Source organism: Mustela erminea, chromosome 9 (assembly GCF_009829155.1).
Source record: "Mustela erminea isolate mMusErm1 chromosome 9, mMusErm1.Pri, whole genome shotgun sequence".
NCBI classification, from domain to species: Eukaryota; Metazoa; Chordata; class Mammalia; order Carnivora; family Mustelidae; genus Mustela; species Mustela erminea.
Window position 1 is genome coordinate 47,621,429 of NC_045622.1, and position 9,530 is coordinate 47,630,958.

The 9,530-nt window shown below is 46.2% G+C and overlaps 1 pseudogene; it reads right to left on the reverse strand.

Moving 5' to 3' along the window:
- Positions 1–8,751: 8,751 nt before the first annotated feature.
- On the reverse strand, positions 8,752–9,291 carry LOC116599729 (annotated as a pseudogene).
- Positions 9,292–9,530: the final 239 nt, after the last annotated feature.

Consider the following 9,530-nt stretch of genomic DNA (forward strand, 5'->3'; position numbering starts at 1 on the left):
GAAGTGGAAACTCTCCTCTAGATATTACTCTATCTTCTGCTCTTTAGAGTTGAGTCTTTCAGGAAAAGAATCCATGCTTTTTGCCTCCACCCCACCTACTTGTTTAAACCTTGCCTATTTGGGGTTCTAACCACCCCAGTTTGTGTGGGGACTGTCTTGTCTTGGTTTTAGCCCTGAAAGTTCCAAGAAGCCCCTCGGTCCTGGGCAAAGTGGTACAGATGGTCGCTCTACTTCTGTCTAGTGTTTCCCAAATTGCTCTCACAGAAGTCCCAGTCACCAACCATGGGGTCTTCAGCCTTCAGCTTCTTTGGCCTCTGAGCTGCATCTCAAGAACTGGGCTCCACTTTGCTAAAGCTTTCCTCCTTGGGTTTGTAGCATATGATTTTCTTTTGGTTTTCTCCTAACTTCCTGGCCATGCCCGCTTCTTACTGGAACTCCCATCCACTCTGTGCCCCTGGCTCCTCCCATTTCCGCCCTTTCCTCTTCATACTCCACACCTTCTTGCCCAGGGATGGTGGCCTTCCGCCATCCCAAGGCTCCAGCCGAGGACCCCCAAATCTAGGCCTGCTTGGCTTCTTTCGTCCATCCTAGACCCATTTCCCCACCTATTTCCTAGACAACTACACTTGGAGGGCTCATAAGCTCTTCCAATTGTACGTCCGAAATTGAGCACATACATAACCGGAGTAGCCCACCGTCAGCCTGGCCAGACTGTTCTTGCAGCAGCTCTCATCCTAACCAAGCAGTTATCTGAGCGTGGTCCGTTCTAGCTTCTAAGTCAGTAAGTCTCAAATACTGTTTTTCATCACCTTGAGAAAAACCCCATCTTATGTTATGTCTCAATATATCCATTCCCTACTTATGTAAGCTCATATCTGTATAAACACTCGCACATTTAGTAATTCAGATATTATTAGATTATTATCTATATTAATATTCAATTATCTATTTTAATAGATCATTGAAAACAATATTTTACAAAGCGCAGATTCTTACTAGGAGCTATGTGAAACACTGATATTTTCTTTTCTATTTAATAAAACCTGGCTATTATCCACTCTATGGTTTTTATGACTCACTAATGAGCTAGGCCTGCTGTTTGAAGGATGTTATTCTAAACCACTCTTGTGTGTCTTCTCCACACTCTTTTGCCAATGTCGCTTCCTTAGTTTGGGCTCTCATCACCTCCCACCTAACCTAGCGTAAGGATCTCCCAATGACTCTCTTGTCTATGAAGTCACGATCCTTTAATCCATCTTTACCATCGCCCCCGAGCTATTATTTCTAAAAAACCACTTTAGTGCCATCATCGCCTTCTTCAAATTCTTTCAGTAGCTCCCTGTCACTTCCAAGGTGAAATTCAAAGTCCTCAGCTTAAACATGTAGCTCCCGCCAGCCTCTCTGGTCTCACTTACCAGTCCTTTATACTACCTGTAGGCTCCAAATTGCCCCATGTCTGATTCTTCTTCTCCCCACATGGCCTTCCCTGCTGAGCACCTGTGTGTCTGACCATGGTCATGCCACCTGCTGTAATACCATAAATAGCAGCCGTTAATAATAGTCCTGCCAAGGGCTGATGGTATTGTTGCCTCCTCTCGTATTTCAGGAATTTAGTGCTAATTATAGATAGTTGCTTGAATACTCCACATCCATATCACTTCCATGAATTTATTCCTGCCCTACTTATACCTAGATTGTACTCCTCATTTTCTCTGCTTGCTAATTTCTGCTAAACCTATTATTCTCAGCTGAAGTCTTGACTTCTTTAGCTTCCCTAGATCAATTAAGCACCTCTACACTGGGATCATCTATGATGCTCCCAAACCCCAGGCTTATCTTCTTATAGCAATTAATTACACTGTTATGACAGTTGTTATTCCTCTGCTTCCTCTATTGGGAACCTCTGCACTCTTATCACTTTCTGGAATTTGGCAATAGTAACATGTAATAAATGATTACTGGATGAAGTTTATAGTGCTTTAGAGATGAAAAAGAAACTTCCCATTCATCCACACATTTGGCCCTCCCCAAACCTGCCAATTGCCCATATGATCATATGACACTATTTGGTAAGAACTTACTGTGCAAAGAAAGCCCCTTTCCGTGAGCACTCTAGTTGTGGCAGGAATTATGTGTATGGAATAACAACCATGTTAGTAATTTTATCAAACCAAAGAGTAGAGCTGTTTTGTCCAGAGCAGTGCATTTGGTGGCAGGCATTAAGGATATTGTAACATGCTTTCAGTCATTTGTCACATGTATAGGGTGTGACCAGAATTTTCTTCTGTGAGATGAGCAATAACTAGAAACCCTGTTCTTTTTTTTTTTTTTTAAAGATTTAATTTATTTATTTGTCAGAGAGCGAGCACAGGCAGACAGAGAGGCAGGCAGAGGCAGAGGGAGAAACAGGCCCCCTGCTGAGCAAGGAGCCCAACGTGGGACTCTATCCCAGGACTCCGGGATCATGACCCGAGCCGAAGGCAGCCGCTTAACCAACTGAGCCACCCAGGTGTCCCTAGAAACCCTGTTCTTAATGAGCCTACCGGTGAGCAGTTGACACAACGAAATGTTCAGTGTCAATAAGGAAGTGAAGAAACAAAGCAACATAATCTAAGAGATGTCACAAAGTACTTGACAGTTTTGTTCCTAAGTGAAGGGCATAGGCAGTTGTTCTTTCCCCCACTTTCAAAAGGTGATATTCCTAGGGGCACCTGGGGCTCAGTTGGTTAAGCAGCCAACTCTCGATTTTGGCTCAGGTCATAATCTTAGGTTCCTGGGATGGCCAGTGCTCAATAGGGAGTCTGCTTGAGGATCCTCTCTCTCTGCCCCTCCCCAACCCTGTGCTCTCTCTCAAATCTTTTTTAAAAAAAGGTAATGTTCCTACAAACATATTCCAAATGAGAAAAATCATTTTTATTTTCCAATGGAACGTAAAGGGTTGGGAGGGAGGAGAAAGAAAGAGAATGGATATGTGGCTAGACTCCTGGCAAGCGGCTCAAGATCCACTTACTACCCATAATAAATATTATGGGTTGAATTGTGTCCCCTCACTAAGATTTGTCGAAGTCTTAACTCCCAGACCCTCAGAATGTGACCTTATTTGGAAAAAAAGGTCTTTACAGAGGTAATGCAGTTAAAATGGGGTCACTAGGGTGGGAGCTATTCAAATACGACTGACATCTTTATAAAAAGGAGAACTTGGGACACATAGATACAGACAGAGGAAGATAGCATGTGATGACATGAAGAGGAAAGAAGCTGTGTGACTGCACTGATGCATGTGCAAGCTAAGGAGAACCAAGGACTATACATCAAACACCAGGAGCTTGAAGAGGCAAGGAAGGATCTTCCTCTAGCAACTTCAGAGACAGTGTGTCCGTACCAACACCTTGATGTCACAGCTCTAGACCCCGGAGCGGCGAGATAATAAATTTCTGTTCCATTAAGCTTCCCAGTTTATGGTACTTTCTCACAACAGCCCTAGGAAACTGATAAAATAATGACCACTGCGGCAACTAAAAATTAATCCTATTCTTTGTGCCACACGAAGTGGTTTTTTGTGCTTGAAACAAGACGTAGGTAAGCAAACCACAGGTATTTATTTATTTCAGGGAATTCTAGGAAAGGGACTCAGTACAGATACAATAAAAACCCTAGAAGCTGTCCACAATTTGAAGGAGGGGCTCTCAGTAGCCAAAAATGCTAAAGTGGCGGGAGCAGTTCGGTTCAAGTCCGGGGTGGCCGGAGGGAGGCGCACCCGGCGCAGTGTTGCGGCTGAGTATTTGCCATCCCAGGCCCTTGTTGAACCTCATCGCATACAGCTGCGCTCAGCGTCTGGACCAGTAAGATCCAACCCTGGCAGCGCCTCCGGAACCTGCTCCTCACCAAGAGGCACGTCTACTGGCCGGGTTGGTACCCCCTGGTGGGGGGGAAGCCGGCAAGCCTGCTCAAGGGGGGCAGCCTTTGGTCTAAACTCCTTGGTGCGTGCTTGATGGGTATGGCACGGTTTTCAGCCTGTCTCCCACTCAAGCTCCGCGGAGTCTGGAGCTCTGTTAGGAAGCCCGGCCCACTTAGCTGGGGCTGGTACCCTTTCTCTTTGTTCAACCTCAAGCTTGTGAGTGCAGGCACTGTGTGTGGTACCTCTGGGGCGATCTGTGTCGGACAGGAGAGGAAAGTCCCGCGCATGCGCAGTGTCTGAGGGCGCTGAGCTTGACCTCCGGGACTACCTGTCTCACATATAGGGTCTCAAACATTTATCCTGGGAACGAATTGCTAGCCCTCTTTGCTACTGGCAAGACTCTGTCCTTCCTTGCTACCAGATTCTCTGCACTTCCAACCTCTGCTTTAAGTAGAATCAAAGATGCCTTGAGATGAGAATCCTGCCTCTTTATATGACCACCAGTCATTGAATTTGACAACCCTGAAGACTCACCTGCCCTTCTCATCCTGTTCTGCCCCTGGCATATACCGGCTCCAAGTCACCCTTGCCTTCAGCACCTCTTGACTATGCTGCTGTTTCTCTTTGACTACATCACCCCTTTCCCAGGCCCGCATAGCACGCCACCTAGAGGACATCCCTGGGCCTGCAGTTTTCCCTGTGGGACGAGAGAACCCAAGGTGGACATCTCGCTTCCCCAGCATTCTGGGATGCTGCCCAAGAGGCCCACTTTGGACTTAAGTTAGAGCTCAGTTAGCAGTTCCACCCAGTTTGGGTTCCCAGCCAATGGGCTATCGCAGCTGTAGATGTTATTCTATGGTCTTTCCCAGATAGGGTGGCAAGCTAGCAGCTCTGTCCAACTACTGAGCTTAGCTTCCAGCCCTGCTCAATGAGAGAGCCTGGCCAGAGGTGTTGGGCAGTCTTGGAGCTGAGTTTACCAACTGCTTGGGCAGGGAGCCAAGCCACCAGCCCTACCTAACTGCAGAGCACAGCTTGTAGCCTCACCCATCCAGGGAGCCTGGGCACCAACCTTGCCCAGTCTCTGCCCAGCCTAGGTTGATTGCTAAGCATAGTCTGCAGCCTCATCCCATGAAGAATCTTGACTAGCAACCTCACCCAACAGGAGAGCATAGCCAGCAGCCTGCATGGAATCCAGTCTGTGGTCCCAGCCAACTACAGGTACAACCTATGGCCCTTCTTGAGCATGCAGTCTAGTCAGCCACATTTTATGAGGCCAGCATTACCCACATACCAAAACCAGATAATGACACTAAAAGAAAAGAAAATTATAGGCCAACATCCCTAAAGAACATAAATGCAAAAAATCCTCATTAGCAAATTGAAGTCACCAGTATATTACAAGGATCATATACCATGAACAAGTGGGATTTATTCCAGGAATGTAAGGATGGTTCAAGATATGCAAATCAATAAATGTGATAAACCACATTAACAAAATGAGGGATAAAAATCATATGATCATTTAATAGATGCAGAAAAAGCATTTGGAAAAATTCAACATCCTCTTATGATGAAAACTCTCAACAGACTAGGTATAGAGGGAAACATACCTGAACATAATAAAGGTGATATATGTTGAACCCACAGCTAACATCATACTCAACAGTGAAAAGCTAAAAGCTTTTCCTTTAAGATCAGGAACAACACAAGGATGCCCACTTTCCCCACTCCTGTTCAACATATTACTGGAGGTCTCAGCTAGAGCAATCAGGCAAGAAAAAGAAAGAAAAGATATTAAATCAGAAAAGAAGTAAAATTCTTTCTATTTGCAGATGAAATATATATATATATATATATATATATATATATATATATATAGCCCTAAAGTCTCCACCAAAAAAACCTGTTAAAACTAATAAACAAAGTCTATAAAACTACAGGGTGCAAAATCAACATATGAAAATCAGTTGTTTCTATACATTAACAGTGAACTATCCATCTAAAAAAGAAAATAATCTCATTTATAATAGCATAAAAAAGAATAAAATACATAGGAATAAAATTAACCAAGGAGATGAAAGATATGTACAGGGGAAACTATAAGACTTTGATGAAAGAAATTGAAGAGGATACAAATAAATGGAAAGATACCCTGTATTCATGAGCCAGAAGAATTAATATTGTTAAAATGTCTATACTACTCAAGACAATTTACAAATTTAATGCAATCCCTATCAAATTTTCAATGGCATTTTTTACAGAAATAGAATCTGAATCAAACGAAAAAACTTCTGCACAGAAAAAAAATCAACACAGTAAAAAAGCAACTATGGAATGGGAGAAAATATTTGCAAGCAATACATCTGGTAAGGGGTAAATATCCAAAATATGTAAGGAACTCCAAGAAGTCAATAACAAAACAATGAATAACTCAATTTAAAAATGGGCAAAAGACCTGAACACATATTTCTCCAGACACACAAGTGGCCAACAGGTATGTGAAAAGGAGCTCAACACCACTAAACATCAGGGAAATGGATATCAAAACTATAGTGAAATACCTCACATCCATTAGAATGGCTAGTGTTCAAGGGGAAGGCCTTTAGGGGTGATGAGGTCCTTAGAGTGGAGCTCTTATGAATGGGGGTCATGCCTTTATCAGAAAAGTCCAGAGAGCTAGCTCACTCTTTCAGTCATGTGAAGACACAAAAAGAAGACAGCTGTCCATAAACCAGGAGAAACACCTTCACCAAGGACACGACCTCACTGGCACCCTGATCTTGGACTTTCAGCCTCTAGAACTATGAGAAATAAATGTCTGTTGTTTGAGCCACCCAGTCTGTGGACTTTGGTCCACAAGCCCGAGCCGACTAAGACTGGGGCTCCTTACTTTTCAGGGGGAGCAGCTCCCTTGATGTTTCTAATTTATTTCTTGTTCCTGTCTGCCCTAGTCCCTGCCCACCTTCTGGTACGACCCACTGGGGGTGGGTCCTGGCTACACAAGTCAGGTGGTCTGAATGTTGAGGGACATTTTTGGAGCCTCCTTAGTCCGACAGAGCTGACCGTTCCTGCCTTTCTCTTTTAGTTGTGTGCCCTTGGGCAGATTACCAAACCAGAACCTCAGTTTTTCCCTCTGTTGCATGGCAATGATGATATCACATGGTGCTGTGGGTATGTCACAGAGACCCTAGCATTGTACAAAGATCCCTTCTAAAGGGCAACTATTATGGTTGCCGTTATTGCCCAAAGAGACCTCAGCAGAGAGCTGGGACTTCCCAGTCCCCTCCCTTCTCTGCATCCAGTGAGGAAGGGCTCTGGATGCCCCTAGATTTTCATCTCAGGGTGTGAAAGGTCATGGGAAGTTCTGGCACTGAGAAGGGCCCATCCCCCCACCATGACTCCATCGGTGACGAACCAGTCCCCTCGCATGAGCTGGTTCATAGAGGAGCGATGGCAGAGTGAGGCTTCACGCTGAAGATCAGACAAAGGGCTCCCGACAGCAGCAGGAGGGAGTGTGCGTCTTTTCAGCTCTGTGTGGCTGGCCTTTCTCCTGGCAGGGAGCAGGCCCCCGCCTGAGGGCCCGTGGTGGACGGTCAGTGCTGTTCCCAGGGGGCCCCTGGACGCCCGAAGCCTGGGTGCAGAAAGCTGCTCAGAATCTGATCTCTTAATCAATTCTGTCCATAACAACAGGACTTCAATGCAGGGCAGGGGATAAAATGGCCGAGAGAAACTCGGGACGCATTTGAACAGTAGCCCAGAACTCAGGCAGAATCTGAATCACCTTGGCACAGGCCTGGGTCTCGGCTGCTGCCAGAACATTGTAAGAAAAGCCTCTCTTGCCCACACAATGGCCTGAGGGAACAGGAAGAGGGGTGGCCTGACTTTATTACTAGCCTCTCTAGGAGCAGGGCCACGACTCCGTGCACGGGCCTTACCTTTGCTCCTGTGCGAGCGCACACCTAGTGCTGAGAGCAAGCTGGAAGACGGTGGGAGATGGGAAAAAGCCCAATGTGATGAGAGTGGTGGCCCTGGCGTTGCCACACTGTGCTCAGCACAGACCAGGCTGACCTGTGCCGAACTCTGCAGCTGTCTTTCCCCAGGGATGCCACTGGAAGAGGAATGGGACTTTTCCAAGTGTTGGTTTTCTCACCCGGAGAGTAGGAGTTCGAATTTCCTTGCTTTCCAAGGTCGGTATGATGATTAGAAATCACAGATATAGCTACTGGCAAAGGGCCAGGCAAGGGTGAGTATTGTTATTTCTAACACTTGGAGGAAAACAACCCTGTTACTCATAAGCGTGGAGTGAGTCAGGCCCTTGACCATTTTTGAGAGAGTGTTCTCTTCATTGATCAAATGGGAGCGCTGCTGTCTCCGCACGGTGGTCGTAAGAAGAACTAAATACCAACAGTCTCCACCGTAGTGTCTCTCACGTGCGAGGCACCGGTAACTATTAGCAGGATCTGAAAATCCTGTGGTCAGAGAACACAATCCCCTCTTTAGCTGTGAACTTTTTTCTGTTTCATCTGGAGTCTGAGGAAGGTCCAAGTCCTGTTGGGTATTCAGTGATTTCCCTGCTCTACCACTAATACTTGTAGCTGAGTTTTAGGTCAGTTCGATGTTCTTCCTTCCTTCCTTCCTTCTTTCTTTCCTTCTTGTTTAGTTTTTATTTCATAATCATAAACTTAATTCTGCAGTGCAGCTGGACTTTGAGGGGAGTAAGAACGTGGGACCCATAGAGGTGCGGGGAGAGCTCAAGGACTATGGGATATTTCGAGCAGATGGGGGTGAGGGGTGCCCTCCTGAGCCGCAGAAGGAATGGTCTGCTAGTTAAGGTAAAACACAAGTCAGATGCATCAGGTTTGTCCACAGTTAGTGATGGCGATCTTCTCGCTGGTCTTGAGCTTCCTGCACCCAAAGCCCTCCATGCCTTGCACAATATTCGTGCCCTCTTTCACTTTACCTGAGACCACACGCTCGCCACCCAACCCTGAGTCAGCTGTGTGGATGAAAACCTGGGAGCTAGTTGTGCTAGGGCCAGCAGTTGCCGTGGACAAGATGCCAGGAGCCATATGCTTCAGGATGAAATTCTCATCACCAGTTTTCTCCCCATAGATGGACTTGCTTCCAGGGCCGTTAATGGCCATGAAGGCACCGCCCTGGCACAGAAACCCTGGAATCATCCTGTGAAAGCAGGAACTTTTAGAACCAAATCTTTCTCCTCAGTGTTCAGAGTGCAAAAGTTCTCTGCTGTCTTTGGAATTTGCAAACAGCTCCAAGGAGACACGGCCCAAGGGCTCGCTGATCAAGGCGATGTCAAAGAACACAGTGGGGTTGACCGGGGCTGGGTGGTGTGAGGGGTTCTGGGGTGGCGGGGTCTGCAAGGCCACCATCATTTTTTCTGAGTGAGATTTTTATTTCCTTTCGGCTAAGGTACAATTTTCAAACATAGGAACAAATTGTGAACTTGTCTTAGAGCGTAGAACTGTCCTCCATCCTGGCTGATCCTCAGAACCACCGGGGTTGAGGGGAGGGCTTGAAAAACAGCCCAGCTCCACCGACACTTGCTGAGGTGGCGGGGGCAGCTGGGCCACGGCTGGAGCTCAGTTTGAGAACCACTGCTCTGTGCCACATG